This window comes from Schistocerca nitens, chromosome 5 (assembly GCF_023898315.1).
Source record: "Schistocerca nitens isolate TAMUIC-IGC-003100 chromosome 5, iqSchNite1.1, whole genome shotgun sequence".
NCBI classification, from domain to species: domain Eukaryota; kingdom Metazoa; phylum Arthropoda; class Insecta; order Orthoptera; family Acrididae; genus Schistocerca; species Schistocerca nitens.
Genome location: NC_064618.1, coordinates 721,677,917 through 721,693,511, shown reverse-complemented (window position 1 = coordinate 721,693,511; position 15,595 = coordinate 721,677,917). Strand labels below are relative to the sequence as shown.

The following is a 15,595-nucleotide window of genomic DNA, read 5'->3' as shown; positions in this document are numbered from 1 at the left end:
CATGAGCTTCACAGTGGTCCACACAGTATTAATGTAAATACAAACCCAAGAGACTCGCTACGGTACATCTGGTGTTGATGAAGGTTGCACCCGTTTGGTAACCAGAGAACGCACTACTGCCATGACCAAACAAGTAGTTACTCTCCAAGATTACCAGCACTCAACTCGATACACACATGTTCCTGTTCCACGCAACACAGTGTATCTGAAACGTGGCGAGAGGAAAGTGGCTGATAGTCCAGAGGGTACTAATTACTCATTTACCAAAAAACGTGTGGTACTCATCCTAGCAATCAGCGACCGACTCGGCTTGCACAGTCGATAATTCACTCAACTGTCCTTCAAAGTGACCACTGATCGACCTCGTACCGCCACTACCATGCTTTTATGAATACACTCCTAGCTATTGAAAGTACAACGCTTAGGCGGCGCGGTCCGCCCCTGGTAGGTGAGAGGTAAGCGCGACGGAATGTCATACCTAACGGCCCGGGTTCGATTCCCGACTGGGTCAGAGATTTTCTCCGCTCAGGGACTGGGTGTTGTAGTGTCCTTATCAGCATCATTTCATCCCCATCGACACGCAAGTCGACGAAGTGGCGTCAACTCGAAAGACTTGCACCAGGCGAACGGTCTACCCGACGGGAGGCCCTAGCCACACGGCATTTCCACGACTGTCGACATGTGCTTCGCTCTGCTCGATCACCAGATCTGTCTCCAATCGAGCACATATAGGACATCATCGGACAACTTCAGCGTCACCCAAAACATCATCAGGCGTCCATGTTATGAATAACCAAGTAAACAAGCGTGGAACTCCACCCACAAACTGACAAACGGTTCAGATGGCTCTAAGCACTATGGGACTTAATATCTGACGTCACCAGTCCCCAAGACTTAGAAATACTGAAGCCTAACTAACCTAAGGACATTACACACATCTGTGCCCGAGGCTGGATTCGAACCTGCGACCGTAGCAGCAGCGCGGTTTCGAACTGAAGCGCCTAGAACCACTCGGGCACAGCGGACGGCCACAAACTGACACCTGACACCTAGCACCTATACAACACAATACATGCATGTTTGAAAGCTTTCATTCAACATTCTGGCGGTTGATCTGTTATTAGTACAACAGAATTTCACATTTATGAAGGTTTATCTCGCGCTTACATTAACCTGTCATCTTGTAAGGTTAATCACTTGAATGTGTTACCTAGAAAAATGTACTCGATAAATTTCATTACCCTGCGATTTTTTTCCGTCAGAGTAGTTGATAGCTGTCTCTGTACAGGAACATTTTTAAAGTGCCCAACGAAAATTTGCGTGTTGCACTGAGGGGGTTGCCCAACTCGTGGATCTCAGGACAATCTTTGTCTATTATTCTCACAAGTATTACCGCCGCGCTTTCCCTTGATCACACCACAGGAGTGCATAAACAACGTTTTGTGCTTCGGAAGACGTTCAGATTTTGGCGACTGGTTTGGAACAGTCTTTAGTGAATCTACTCTGCATATCAGAACAATATTAAGGTCGTGTTCCATTCCAGAGGAATGCTATCACGTTTAATGGGGTAGCGGTCCCATTGTGTCCTCTAACTGTTGAATCGTCTGGGGAGTGTCAGAAGTGTCAAAGCTTGACAAGGGCGTTTCCATACTGCTCGTCGCACTGCTAACCGTCGTTTTCAACCGCAAAATGTATGGGATCGACGCCCCATGGGAAGAGGTGGACCACTCACGCACCATAACGGCTTTTAGTGAAGATTCTGAGCGGCGTTGGGTCTGACCACTTAGTTTCAACGCTGGGTGTGGCGGTTCTGACCTCCACTGTAGAGACGTCAGTGTCAGGGGCCGGAGTTAAATTTTGGTAAGAGAGCGTGTGACGACCTTCCTTATCAACGTGTGACACGTCCACTGCAGCGTCGGGTAGAACAATGGTGAAATTTGGCGCCAGTGTGACATCACTATCCCACCTTGCACCTAACATGTTATTTCTGAAGTCTGGCCTTTTTTGGCATGTGTCGACTTGTTGCTGTTTATAGCATCGTGAAGCCAGAGGGGTGGCGGTGCCACATCACACCGCTATTCCACCATTACAGAGGAACTGTAAGTATTTCTTTATACAGGATGGTTGAAGGACTTCGGTTGTTCAAAATAAAACGTCGAATCAAAAACACTCTCAGCTGTCTATATTTCAAATTTTATTCTACTTATGCGACCAGTTTCGGCGTTTCACTACACCATCTTCAGGCTCTCTGACCGATGTATAGCAAGAATCCCACCTTGATGTGCAATGGAAATAGGGGCCAACAATTAGTAACTGAAATCCGTAGACAACATTTTGACAACGCTATCCCTTCGTTGACCAATACTAGTCCGCTGACTGAAATTTTCTTTACATTGGTAAATTATATGTATGACCGAAGTTATATTCTAGTTACTGTTTCTGCAAGTATTATTTCTAGTTTAAGCTTCAGCATGACTAAAAAGAATTGAAATTTTTTAGTCTGAATTTGCAGAGCAATCGGTGGTCAGTGTTTAATTAGAGCAAATGGAACACAATAAAAATAATATACACATTTTATATAAAAGAATTATATTACCTATTTTACTCACAGTTGGAGTGAAATTTACAAACAATAAAAACAGAATAACAAACTTACGTGTTGTAGAACTACTATATGCTTTGGACGGGCTCACACTCGATTATATACTTATTTTGTGTGATATTATGAGCAAATTATGAAAATTCCTTAGAAACGTTTTCGTTGAGGTGCTTTGTTTAGTCATGGAAAGTGTCATCTAAGGACGCATATTTGTAAGAATAAATTTCAGCTTCTTCAAGTAAGTTCATTCGTTTTTCCTTTAAGTTCATTCCTGATCCTTTGTTGGCCAGGTGGAGTATTTGTAAATTGTGCGTTATGTTTGTCACTTGATGTTCACTTTCAGCTACATGTAGTGTGAACATGACTTGTTTAGTTTTTTTAAAAGAAGGACATCAAAGAGTTTCCAAAAATTTTTGTCGAAAATTCTTCCTATCTGGCCAATGTACGAAGATCATTCAATAATTGAAGATACAATTTGGTCTGTGGAAAAACTGTTAGTAGGGCAAGTTTGGTGCTTTTAAGGCTTTAAGTTGGCATCACTGGGATGAGCCCCGATTAGCTGATGTATCAACGTTGTTTTGTTTATAACCTCAAAAATACATTTCAAGATGGCGAGTCTGCGTGAAACGTCCACATTAGTTGAACAACCTCCTGTTATTCGTTTTTTTTTTTTTTACTTGCTGAAGGTGAGAAACCAGTAAATACATACTGCAGAATGTCTAAAGTTTATGGTGAAGGTTGTGCGAATAGTGCAAATTTTTACAAGTGGTAGAAAAGTTCAAAAATGACTCAGTGACTGATGAACACCGTTCTGGCCAACCAGTAGCAGTCGAAAGTTGCACTTGAAAGTCGAACTGACGACATTATTCGTGCCGACCGCCGTGTGACTGTGGAAATGATAGTCGATAAGGTTCAACTTAGTACTGGTATAGTTCAAAATATTATCTGTAATAAGAAGTACCGCAAAACATGTGCAAGATGGGTCTCAAAGGAGTTGACGTGGCTATACAAGGAAACACGGTTGAGAGCGTACACAGAGCTAAAGGAACGTTATGAAAAAGAAGGTGAGCACTTCCTCAATAAAATTTTAACTTGTGATGAAACTTGGTTTCACTATCAAAAGGCAGAATCAAAAAGACAAAGCATGGAGTGGAAGTACACCAGTTCACCTGTCAATAAAAAATTCAAAACCCAAGCATCAGCAGGAAAAGTCATGTTGGTGGTGTTTTTGGATGCTGTAGGTCGAGTTTTTTTGTGATTATCTCGAAGAACAGCGTACAATGAACAGGCAATACTACTCGGATTTGGTGAAGCCAGCAATGAGAGAGAGACGTCGTGGATCTCTGAGGAGAGGTGTGATTCTCCAGCAAGACAACACAAGTCCTCATATTGCTCTACCTACCCGTGAAACCATCGACAAAATGGGCTGGAAAGCACTGCCTCATCCCCCTTACAGTCCTGATTTAGCACCTAGTGACTTGCATTTGTTTGGTGCACTGAAGGAGGCATTATGTGGGAAGAGGTTCAAGGACAACGAGGATTTGAAAAAGTTTGTGGGAAATTGGTTCAAACATCAAGATAAAGAGTTATTTGCAGCCAGAGTACAGAAGCTTGTAGCCCTGTTGGAACAAGTGCATAAATGTTCAATGGTATTATGCTGCAAAGTAGAAAAATATTGTTTTGTAAAAAAAACGCTTTTTTCTCCAGACCAATTTGTCTCTTTAATTATTGAATGATCCTTGCATGTCGTTGAACATGAATTGCAGTTAATTTGTGTATACCTGTTTGACTGAATGGCTTGCAGTTATTTCTAATACTGTGCATGGCACGGCATCCTTTATTTTGTTATTTCTATAAAAACTTATCCTTACATTTCTTCCTCAAAGAAGGTTTGCTCCTATATATGACAGTTTTCCTACATATGCCATGCTCACATATTTTCTTGTTCGCTGTGATGAGGTATTATTCAGTGTTGGTTTGTCTTTGAGGTTGATTATGTGGGAATTTGTTTGGCTCATCTATTAATTTGGGACTTCAGCCATTATTCTAAGTAACTGCTTTAACTGGATTCAGTTCATCAGTTTGAATTTCGCACATTCTGCTGCACATTGCTCTGTAAAAAGCGATTTTGTACTTATCTGGATTGCATGTAGTTTATTGATTGTGGCATCTGTGCATGTTAGTTTGCTGAATCCTAGAGACTTGTGTCTGTTGTTGGGGCTACATGTGGGAAGATTCAGTAAATTTGAACCTCTGTCTGCCAGCTGGTCAGCAGTGAAAATGGCTTTTTTTTTTCAAGGTCCTCAATTTCATTTCATCAGTTGCACTATCAGATAAAATTAGTGTGTCATCAACATATCTATTGTAACATATTACTTAGCAGACTATCTGGGGGCTTACATTTAAAAAAAATAGCTAACTGGGAGCTTACATTAAAGAATTTACTTTATAAGTTGTTAGTGGAAGTATCAGCAAGTAAACTGGTGAGGCAACTGCCTATAGCTAGGCGACTCTCTGGTGGTGCATTTTGTTGTTATTAGGGAAGTGGTTATGTGACAGCTCCAATGTTAAGAAATCATTGAAATCATATATTTCAGGCAAAGTCAAATTTTGTGCTAGTTGTTTCCTTCATAGGTATGTTTGTGTAGATATTTGTGATGTCAAACGATTTGAACTTGAGTGTCTCAGGAACCTTAATGTCCTTTACACAATTGATTAGTTCATGTCTGTTCTGTACTGAGTGGTTCTCTTCAAATTCGAATGTTTCCTGGGGATCACTTTTAGATGCTCACAGATTTTGTAAGTTGGGCTGTTTTGAAAATTTACAATAGGACATATCAGACAGTTCTGTTTATGGATCTTAGGTTGTGCTCATAATCGTAGTGCAGAAGGCTTCATAACAGGATAATCACAGATATCTTTTGCAGTTGAAAGGAATCACATTTCTTCATCTGATTTTTAAATTTAAAAGTGTGATCTGACTGAATTTCTATTTTTTATTTACTTATTCACCATCATACTTCACAAAAACAGAGTTTCCTTTGTCTGATTTCACTATTGAAGCGTTACTGTCACATGTTTTTTATTAATATTTTTATGTACTATATGTTCATTGTCTTTCATGTTACTATAGTTCACTTTCTCTGCTTATTTGAAGATAAAACTGTTTATTTTGTGGCCTATGGCAGTCTGCTCATTCTATTAATGTTTATCTGTATCACAAACTATTTTAATGGCTATAGTTAAGTTTGCAGTGTTTGGGTCGATGTTATGTTATAATCGTTTATTTAACAAATTCAAAATAGTGTTAGCAGAATTACCACAAAATTAAGTAAATTGTTCTCAGTGGAACCCAATCTGTCATTTACCTTTGATATATGTGACAGAAGTTTTTTCAACTGTGTATTATGTCAATATCTAACTTTATGCTGTTCTTTCACAACCACCACAGTGATAAAATGTAACACAGATTCAAACTTTGTGGATGTAAGCTTATTACTTAGTTCCAGATGTAAACTACACAACATTTGGTTTAGAAACATCTTTCTTATTTGCTGGTGCTTAATTTCAGATTAGAAACATCTAATTTCTCTTTTTTGTTATCAATTTTTGCTGCTTTACTTTGACTGTTGATGTTGGACTTACACACTTTTTGTTGAACTAGATGCTAAGAATTGTTCTTTCTAACTTAACTTTGCACATTCTGAAGGGATGTAAAGTTCTTGGGATGATGTAGCTGGTCTGTGCAAAGTATCGGTTTTGTTCAGCTACTATGCTTTGCAAGTTGCATATGCCACATGGGGTAGTCACACAGTCTGGGGCTTGCCATGATTTGTATGGCTCTCCCCTCCCCCCCCCCCCCATTGGAGGTTTGAGTCGTCCCTCAGGAATGAGTGTATGTGTTGTTCTTAGTGGAAGTTAGTTTAATTTAGATTAAGTAGTTTGTAAGCCTAGGGACTGATGACCTTAGCAGTTTGATCCCATAGTAACTTACCACAAATTTCCAGGTTGCATATTTTTGGTATATCACTTAGTTGTTCTCACTTCCTACTGTGCTTGTTGTTATTACGATTTCCATGTTTATAGATACGGGAGAAACACTTTTCCGTTCATATCTTGCACAAAAACAGCATATTATCCGCCATGTTGCAGACTGAAATCATTGTCTCCATTGGAAAGTTGTATCTATGGTTAATGTTTTGTTTAATAACTGGTTTGTTGGTTTATCTATAAGTTAGGCTTTTGATTGACTGAAAAGATTTGAAACTGTCTAGCCTGAACGCGCAAAGTACTTGTATGGTATTAAAAACTGTGGTAGTGATTGTTTAATTAGATTATGTGAGATATTATGAAAAATAGTATAGTAAATTTTACATAAAAGAACTAATATTACATATTTTACTCACAGTTGGAGTGACATTTACCAACAGTACAGAAAGAACAGCAGACTTATGTGACATAGAACTACTACATGCACTGGATGGGCTTACACTGGTTTGTGTTTTTTCGAAACTGTGCTTATTTTGTGTGATTATGTGAGAAAATTATGAAAATTCCTTAGAAAAATTTTTGTTGAGTGACTGTGTTTGGTCATTTATTGCATAATCTGGGGATGCACAGTTCTGAAAACAAATTTCAGTTTCTTAAAGAAGTTCATGTATTTTTCTATTGCTCGCCACATTGAGTATTTGTTACGTTCCAAGCTATGTCTATGAGCTGACATTCACTTTTAGCTATGTGTTGGGCAAATGTGGATTTACTGAAGTTTTTTTAAGGACACTGGAAACTTTTGACTGATGGAAAAATTGAACTTGTTTCATAATGTAATTAAATTATATAGTCTTTTATATTAAATTAATATATACTTAATGGGATTAGAATGGGAAAATGGCTGATATGTTCTAAATTTTGGAGTTATAGCTGTAACACTGCCATGCCGCCTAAAAATCATTAGTATCTTGCAAAACAACTGGAGAATTTTTGTTTCCAATAATTCTGTTTGAGATATATTGTATTTGGCAGTAATACTATTTGTTTCAAAAATATGCAAATGATTGCCTTTGCTTCTGTTTACTTTGGAGTTGGTGAAGTATTTTTTATGTCATACTGAAAGTTTATTTTGTAAATGTTACAGGTTTTTTATGTGTACATGTTCATTAGTGTGGAATAAAAACTAACGATGCCACACATCAAGAAATTCGATAAAAGAACATTTGTAAGTACGTGGTTCACAAACAAAGTAGTCCATACCTCTGAGAGGAACCTACACATTTGTTCTTCAGGAAAGAAAATAATATCTTTTTGCCTCCTAGTGACATGCTGATGCTGTTTGTAGTGGATTCTACAGCGCTCATACTACTTTGTAGTTCTATTACTCTGAGGCAATGTACAACATCACATGGTTTACATTTCATCACTTCCTTTATGAAAGAAGATGCTTCGATAATTGATTATTATTAAATTTACATATAATGATGAATTAGGTGTAAATTATATTTCTAAACGAGATATAACTTATTTTAAGCAATTAACATTTAATTATGTAAAATATGTTTATCACATGAGTAGCCTCATGATACAAATATCAATTTAATACTTATTTTGGCTGAACTATCTGAACATGATATAAGTAATAGCATTCAGCAAAAATGCAACAAGTGCTAAAAAAACTGCCTAGAAGGAGCTTGAGGTTGAACAAATGTAGCAGGAAGAGAATTATGCCTCAGAAATATTCCGAGGTGCAATTTAATATGACTCAAGTCTTTGTTCACAATTTCCTGCAAGTTGTATTTTTCAGAATTTGTGTACACATGTCTCCTGAAGTTTATAAAATATTGCACAAATTTTTTCCTGTAACATGGGCGCACTTGCGCGAGAATAGTAGCTTATTTATTTATGAAACATACTTTATTTGTAATTACTGTGAATTTTCTGAGGTGATAAAGTGTTCATAACGTTTCTTTATTTAAATATTGTTTTAATATTAGTTTAGTGCAGGAAAGTGGTCAAGATGATTCAAATGTCAAATCACGTCTATAGTATGGGAGAAGGATGTATGTTTTGGGGATGGCGTTCAACCAATGGAGAAGCAGAGAGCAGCAGAACACTACAGGAATCATGTGGAGACTGGGACTTCTCGAGTGAAGAGCTCAAGGGAGCGAATCTGTATATTTTATGTCGAGTGCTGCAAGAAATCAGACCCGCCTGTGGTAGCGTGCTTGATCCGGAGGTATAGGTGATTCATTCTGCTTGGTGAACGGCCGCTACAATACTCTATCTTTTGAGGGGACTTTATATTTCGACAGGTCTGAATGCGCTGCAGGAAAGGTCTAACTTAATCCGCTGGTGTTAAGGACCTGAGAATAGACAGAGTGTGAGTTCCTATTCATTGTATCGCTTGTGTTAATTTGTGGATTATCATGTTGAACTCTGAACTGTTTTAAGCTGATGAATATTTTATGTCTTGTGTTCACGAAATGGTTTTAGTTTTTACATATCTTTGATGTCTATTTAGTAACTGTACTGCATTTGATAAGCGTAATTTCAGTCTGTATTTTAACTGTATATCTTAGAACCACTTTCCGTTTATTTTAGATGTCGTTCCTTGAGTAAACATTATCCAACGTGATTCTGTGTCGTCTACATCAATTACAAAGGTTAGAATAGAACCCTTATTATTAAATTATTCATTTAACTTCTAGTTCCTGTTTCTGTGTACTTTATTAACTCGTAATTCTGGCAAATGCATAGACTATTAGACCGCAAGATCACACCTAATAATTACTTAATTATTAACAGCGAATTAGCTGCGGAGCATGAAAGCAGACGTGCGAGGCTCGACCCTATGACTACATCGAGCCATTCCGTTAAACAGAGCCGTGCGTAGTGCAAGTAGCTAAAGTACGAGTAAAGACGCATCTAGTTTGCTCGTATGGAATGCTGTTTGGAAGGGCAACTATTCAAGCAGAAGCCGTTAGGTACCGTCGCACACGAAGGAAGCGAAATGAATGTATTCTGCTACCTCGTGAGTAAAATATATGGCTGACGAAGCAAGGAGTATGCAAAAAGCAGACTGGCACAGGCAAAAAAGGCATTGCTGGCTAAAAGAAGTCCAGTAGTGTACAATATAGGCCTTAACCTGAGGAAGAAATTTCTGAGAAATTTACATTTGGAGTATAGCGTTTTATGGCAATGGATAATAGGTTTTGGCAAAAAGAAGAACAAGGGGATTGAAGCATTTGACATGTGGTGCTATAGAAGGATATTGCATATTAGGTGAACCGATAACATTAAGACTCAGAAGGTTCTCCAGAGAGCAGTCGAAGAATGGAACATACGATAAACATTGAAAAGAAGGGAAGGATGATAGTATGTATTTGTTATGACGTCAAGGAATAACTTCCATGGTTCTAGACTGGGTTGTAGAAAATAAAATCTGTAGGGGAAGAATGCGACTGGATTACATCCAACAAATATCACCATCGACGTATTTACTCTGCAGTTCACAATTAAGTGCCTGGCAGAGGGCTCAACGAACCACCTTTAAGCTAATTCTCTACCATTCCACTCTCGAACAGCGCACGGGAAAAACAAAAATCTTTCCGTGCCAGCTCTGATTTCTCTAATTATGATGATCACTGATCCCTACGTAAATGCGAACAAAGTATTTTCACACTCTGAGGAGAGAGATGGTGATTGAAATTTCATGAGAAGGTCCTACCGCAGTGAAAAACATCCTTTCTTTTAATGACTGCCACCCCAGTTCGTGTTCATACCCGTGGCAATCTCTCCCCTATTTCGCGATGGTTATAATTGACGACGTGGATGCGAAAGCTACTCTGTGAAGAAAAGAATGATACAAGAGGGTAGCTCGTGGCGGGGTGCACCAAACCAGTCAGAAGACTGATGAGACACGCAAAAGAAAACAGGTATTAACCACACAATCGCGAAGATAGCAAATGCAGAATTTCAAAATAACACGTTTTCCTTTAAAAATCTTACAGGTAACCTTACCCATAAAACACTGAAGCGCCAAAGAAACTGGTATAGCCATGCGTATTCAAATACAGAGATATGTAAACAGGTAGAATACGGCGCTGCGGTCGGCAACGCCTACATAAGACAAGTGTCTGGCACAGTTGTTCGATCCGTTACTGCTGCTAAAGTGGCAGGTTATCAAGATTTATGTGAGTTTGAACGTGGTGTTACAGTCGGCGCATGAGCTATGGGACACAGCATCTCCGAGGTAAAGATTAAGTGGGCATTTTTCCGTACAATAATTTCACGAGTGTACCTAACTATCAGGAATCCAGTAAAACATCACATCTCCGACATCGCTGCTGCCGGGAAAAGATCCTGAAAGAACGGGACCAACGACGACTGAAGAAAATCATTCAACGTGACAGAAGTGCGGCCCTTCTGCAAACTCCTGCAGATTTCAGTGCTGGGCCATCAGCAAATATCAGCGTACGAACCATTCAACGAAACATCATTGATATGGGCTTTCGGAGCCGAAGGCCCATTAGTGTACCCTTGATGACTGCACGACAAAAAGCTTTAACTCCAGACTTGGCCCGTCAACACTGACACTGGACTGTTGATGAGTGGAAACATGTTGCCTGGTCGGACGAGTCTCGTTTCAAATTGTATCGAGTGGATGGACGTGTACAGGTATGGAGACAACCTCGTGAATCCATGGACCCGCATGTCAGCAAGGGACTGTTCAAGCTGTTAAAGGCTCTGTAATTGAGTGGGGCGTGTGTAGTTGGAATTATGTGGGACCCCTGACGTACCAGATACGACTCAGACAGGTGAAAAGTATGTAAGCATCCAGTCTGATCACCTGCATCCATTCATGCCCATTGTGCATTCCGACGGACGTGGCCAATTCCAGAAGGACAGTGGGACACCTCACGTCCAGAATTGCTTCAGAGTGTCTCCAGGAACACTCTTCTGAGGTTAAACACTTCCGCTGGCCACAAAACTCCCCAGACACGGACATTACTGAGCATATTTGGGTTGCCTTGCAACGTGCTGTTCAGAAGAGATCTCCACCCTGGTATTCTTACGGATTTATGGACAGCCCTGCAGGATTCATGGTGTCAGTTCCCTCCAGCACTACTCCAGACATTAGTCTAGTCAACGCCACGTCGGTTGTGGCACTTGTGCGTGCTCGCGGGAGCGCTATACGATATTAGGCAGGTGTTCGAGTACCTTTGGCTCTTCAGTGTAGTATCGTTTAATTAAGCGAAATGAAAGAAACGTAATGAATTAATTTCAATTTTCATATAATAATTAGTTCAGATTCGACCAAATTTTACATGTTACTCATGTGACTGGGCAAGGAGAACTGTCGGTAGCACCCCAAAGGCAGGAGTCACTGTAGTCAGAGTTTCTGTTTGATGGCATAAACCGTCAACTCATTAATTAAATTCCAGGAAATGGTGGCTAATGAGAAGCATATTTTGCTCTTTTGAATGTGAATACATCTCTGAGCCTTCCCTCCCACGCTCGCAGTAAGTGCCAACCAGATAAATTTACAAGTTACTCCCCGGTTCGATGGGTGGCTGGAAGTGCTGGCGCCATCAGCTTAGCGTGTTGGTGGTGTGCAGACTTGGGCATCTCCTGTTTTTTGGAAACCGAGTTAGTAAAACTGTGAGCGCACTTCGCCTCGATCTCTCTTTGTGCCTGTGGCTTCTTTCGAGCTAGTTCTTAGCGGAGACCAGTCGTCCTGACTAGGAAAAACGAGGATACAATTTCTTCTACCTTTGACTGTTCTGATAAGGACAGATCCACATGTTTAACAGGTGTTGACTAGCAGAGGAAGTCGTACTTTCCTCTGTACATGAAGCCATGATTTTTCGAATATTAATTTTAACAGCTGCATCGTGATTTTATTAAAGGTTCACCTCCACCGAAGCCGTTGCAATACCAGACCTATTAGATCTGCTGCCTACACCCGACTCCACGGCCAGGCTAGGATCTCTGCCTCCAAGTGAATTCTCATCCTCGCTACTTCTGCTTTTGCTGTTTCCAACCACTTGAAAGAATACTTCGGCCTTTAGAATTTGAATTTCAGTCTACTTCAAGTGTTTTTTATGCCCGACATAGACTGTGATCAGAAACAATGCTTTGGTCTAATTAACTTAATTCTGGTAGTAACGGATCCTGTTTTCCATCTGCGGCCAGTTTTCTATCAAACGATTCCTATAAATCCTTACAACGCTGTATCTGGTTTATACTATAGTACTTTGTCAGTGTCCCCCTTTCTGTTTTCAGGTCCATTATCATTTTGACGAATGCAACAGTGCTTTTTCGTCATAAGTCTGTCTTCTTATTTTGCCAGTTTGTAGAACCTTCCACCCCTGTGTTTCCCTCCCTTCTGCTGTGCATTTATCCCGGTCATGGTCATTTCTGGAAAAAAAATCCCCTTGCCTGCAAGTAAGTGAAGTGCCCGATTGCCAGTTGCCAGCAGTTTCAACAGTTAACATCTGTTTCCTATTGCAAGTTTCTAAACGGCATGGTGAAACAAAAATACACGGAAGGGCGGGGGGGGGGGGGGGCAGCGTTATGTCAAAGCGACTACCCAAGTCGTCGGCTTGCTGCCTTCAGCATATTCTACACAGGGACAGACACTCTCATGCATTCAAGTTGCTAATCAAAACATTATAATATAAGAATGGCAAAGAAAATTGAAGCTCTGTTAGATGACAATCATTTTGGCTTTCGGAAAGGTAAAGGTACCAGAGAGGCATTTCTGACAGAAGCAAGACTTAAGAAAAACCAATGCTCTTTCCCTGGACTTGTCGACATAGGGAAAACTTTTGACGTTCTAAATGATTACAAGACGTTTGAATCCTATGAAAAATAGGTATATAACGTAAAGATATATAGTGTTTAATACGTGCAAGAACCAAGAGAGAACAATAAGAAGGAAAGAACAAGAGTGAAGTGCTCGCATTGAAGAGTGCGAAACGTAGCACTCAAAAAAACGTAGCACTCCTCAGTGGAGGATGTGGATAGGAGGTGCGTGAGATCAGCACACCGCTCTCCGGGTCGTTATGATGGTATTCGTGACCGAAGTCGCTACTATTCGGTCGAGTAGCTCTTCAATTGACATTCACGAGACTGATTGCACCCCGAAAAATGGCAACAGCGCATGGCGGCCCGGGTGGTCACCCATCCAAGTGCCGACCACGCCCAACAGCGCTTAACCTCGGTGATCTCATTGGAACCGGTGTATCCACTGCGGCAAAGCCGTTGCCCGCGAAACGTAGGAATGCGGTCGTTTCTGTACAGTGAATGAGCAGTAATGGTAACTCATGAGATGGATTAAAACGAAGAAAGAATAACGTTGTCATATCTGTCATGGATCTTTTGAATCTAATGTGCACAGAATAGTGACTGAGAATAAAACAAAGAATGAGGAAACTACCGAACAGAGGGTAAATGAGATTAGCGTCAGACCTAGCATCAATACTGACGACAATTTAATAGACGAAGTGACGGAATTCTGGTGCAATGGAAGATAGATAACGCTTGATCTTCGAATCAAGAAGAATATAAAAAGTAGAACAGCAGAGACAAAGAGGGAATTCCTCGCTAAAACAAGTATCATTCATTGGCCTGTCCGCTTGCTTAGCTGGGTGGTAACGAACTTGAATCCCGTGCAAGCGGGCACGGGTTCGATTCCCGCCCGGGTTGGAAATTTTTCTCCTCTCGTGGACTGAGTGTTGTATTGTCCTCATCATCATTTAATCCTCATCAGCAGCACTCAAGTCGCCCAATGTGGGTGCAACTGTAATAAGACTTGCACTTGGCTGCCTAACTTTCCCGATGGGGCCTTCAGGTCAACAATGCCATGCGCTGATTTTCATTTTCCATTCATAGGCCTTATGAGGCGAATCATTGTGTAGAAACCGGTAAAGAAGGGAGTGGAATTATATGAAATAAGATGTAACAGAAGGAAGCGGAAAATAACGTGTACTGGTAACATATGATAAGAGAAATCTCGCTGCAAAATCGTGGAAGAACAAAATTTATAGAAAACACTGTGTAGAGGACGGCATTCTATGGTAAGATATGTGTTAAAACATGAGAGAATAAGATACACGATACTAGAGAGAGACGTGGAGAGCGAAAATTGTAGGAGAACACAGAGGTTATTCACCTCTGTAACAACCAGTGATCTTCGGACGCCATAATCTCAGACTGCAGTGTACCCATGAAAACAGAATTGTGTACACAGTCGGCCGGCCTTGGTGGCCGAGCGGTTCTAGGCGCTTCAGTCTGGAACCACGCGACCGCTATGGTCGCAGGTTCGAGTCCTGCCTCGGGCATGGATGTGTGTGATGTCAGGTTAGTTAGGTTTAAGTAGTTCTACGTTATAGGGGACTGACGACCTCAGATTTTAAGTCCCATAGTGCTCAGAGACATTTGAAACTTTTGTTGTGTCAACAGTCAATAACTTATATTTTGTGATGATACGTATTTCAGCGTTCTAAAACACGATTGCCAAAAGCATTTTACATGAGTTCGCGATGAAGGAAAATAGAAAAGAGAACGAATGCAACGAAATCGTGCCGCCCATTCGAAATCGTCACTTTGGAGAAAAGCGGTGTCATCAGAGAATTTTATCGCTGACATCCTTTGACCTTTAGTTTTAATACCGCTCTTGGACTTTTATTTACGTCATTGCTTCTCCTATGAACAATTTGAACACTACAACATAGTACTACATAATTATCACATAATTTCTTTTTGTATTTTTGATATTATTTTCTAATTACAAATGTGTATATTATATTGTTTTCTTCTCCGTGTCAACTATTTAAAGGAATGTAGAAAAACGTATTACAAACTATTGAAAAATAATGTTATAATGAATGTAGCAGACACACTGGCAAAGTTAGGGTCTGTGCTATGTATGGATAAGATAATGACGGCATGGCTGTAACATTATTTGGTAAGAGAGAGAGCGCACAGAAGAGAGACGCA

The 15,595-nt window shown here is 40.2% G+C and overlaps 1 pseudogene; it reads right to left on the bottom strand.

The window, feature by feature from the left end:
• Positions 1-13,745: 13,745 nt before the first annotated feature.
• Positions 13,746-13,863, bottom strand: LOC126261257 (5S ribosomal RNA; annotated as a pseudogene).
• Positions 13,864-15,595: the final 1,732 nt, after the last annotated feature.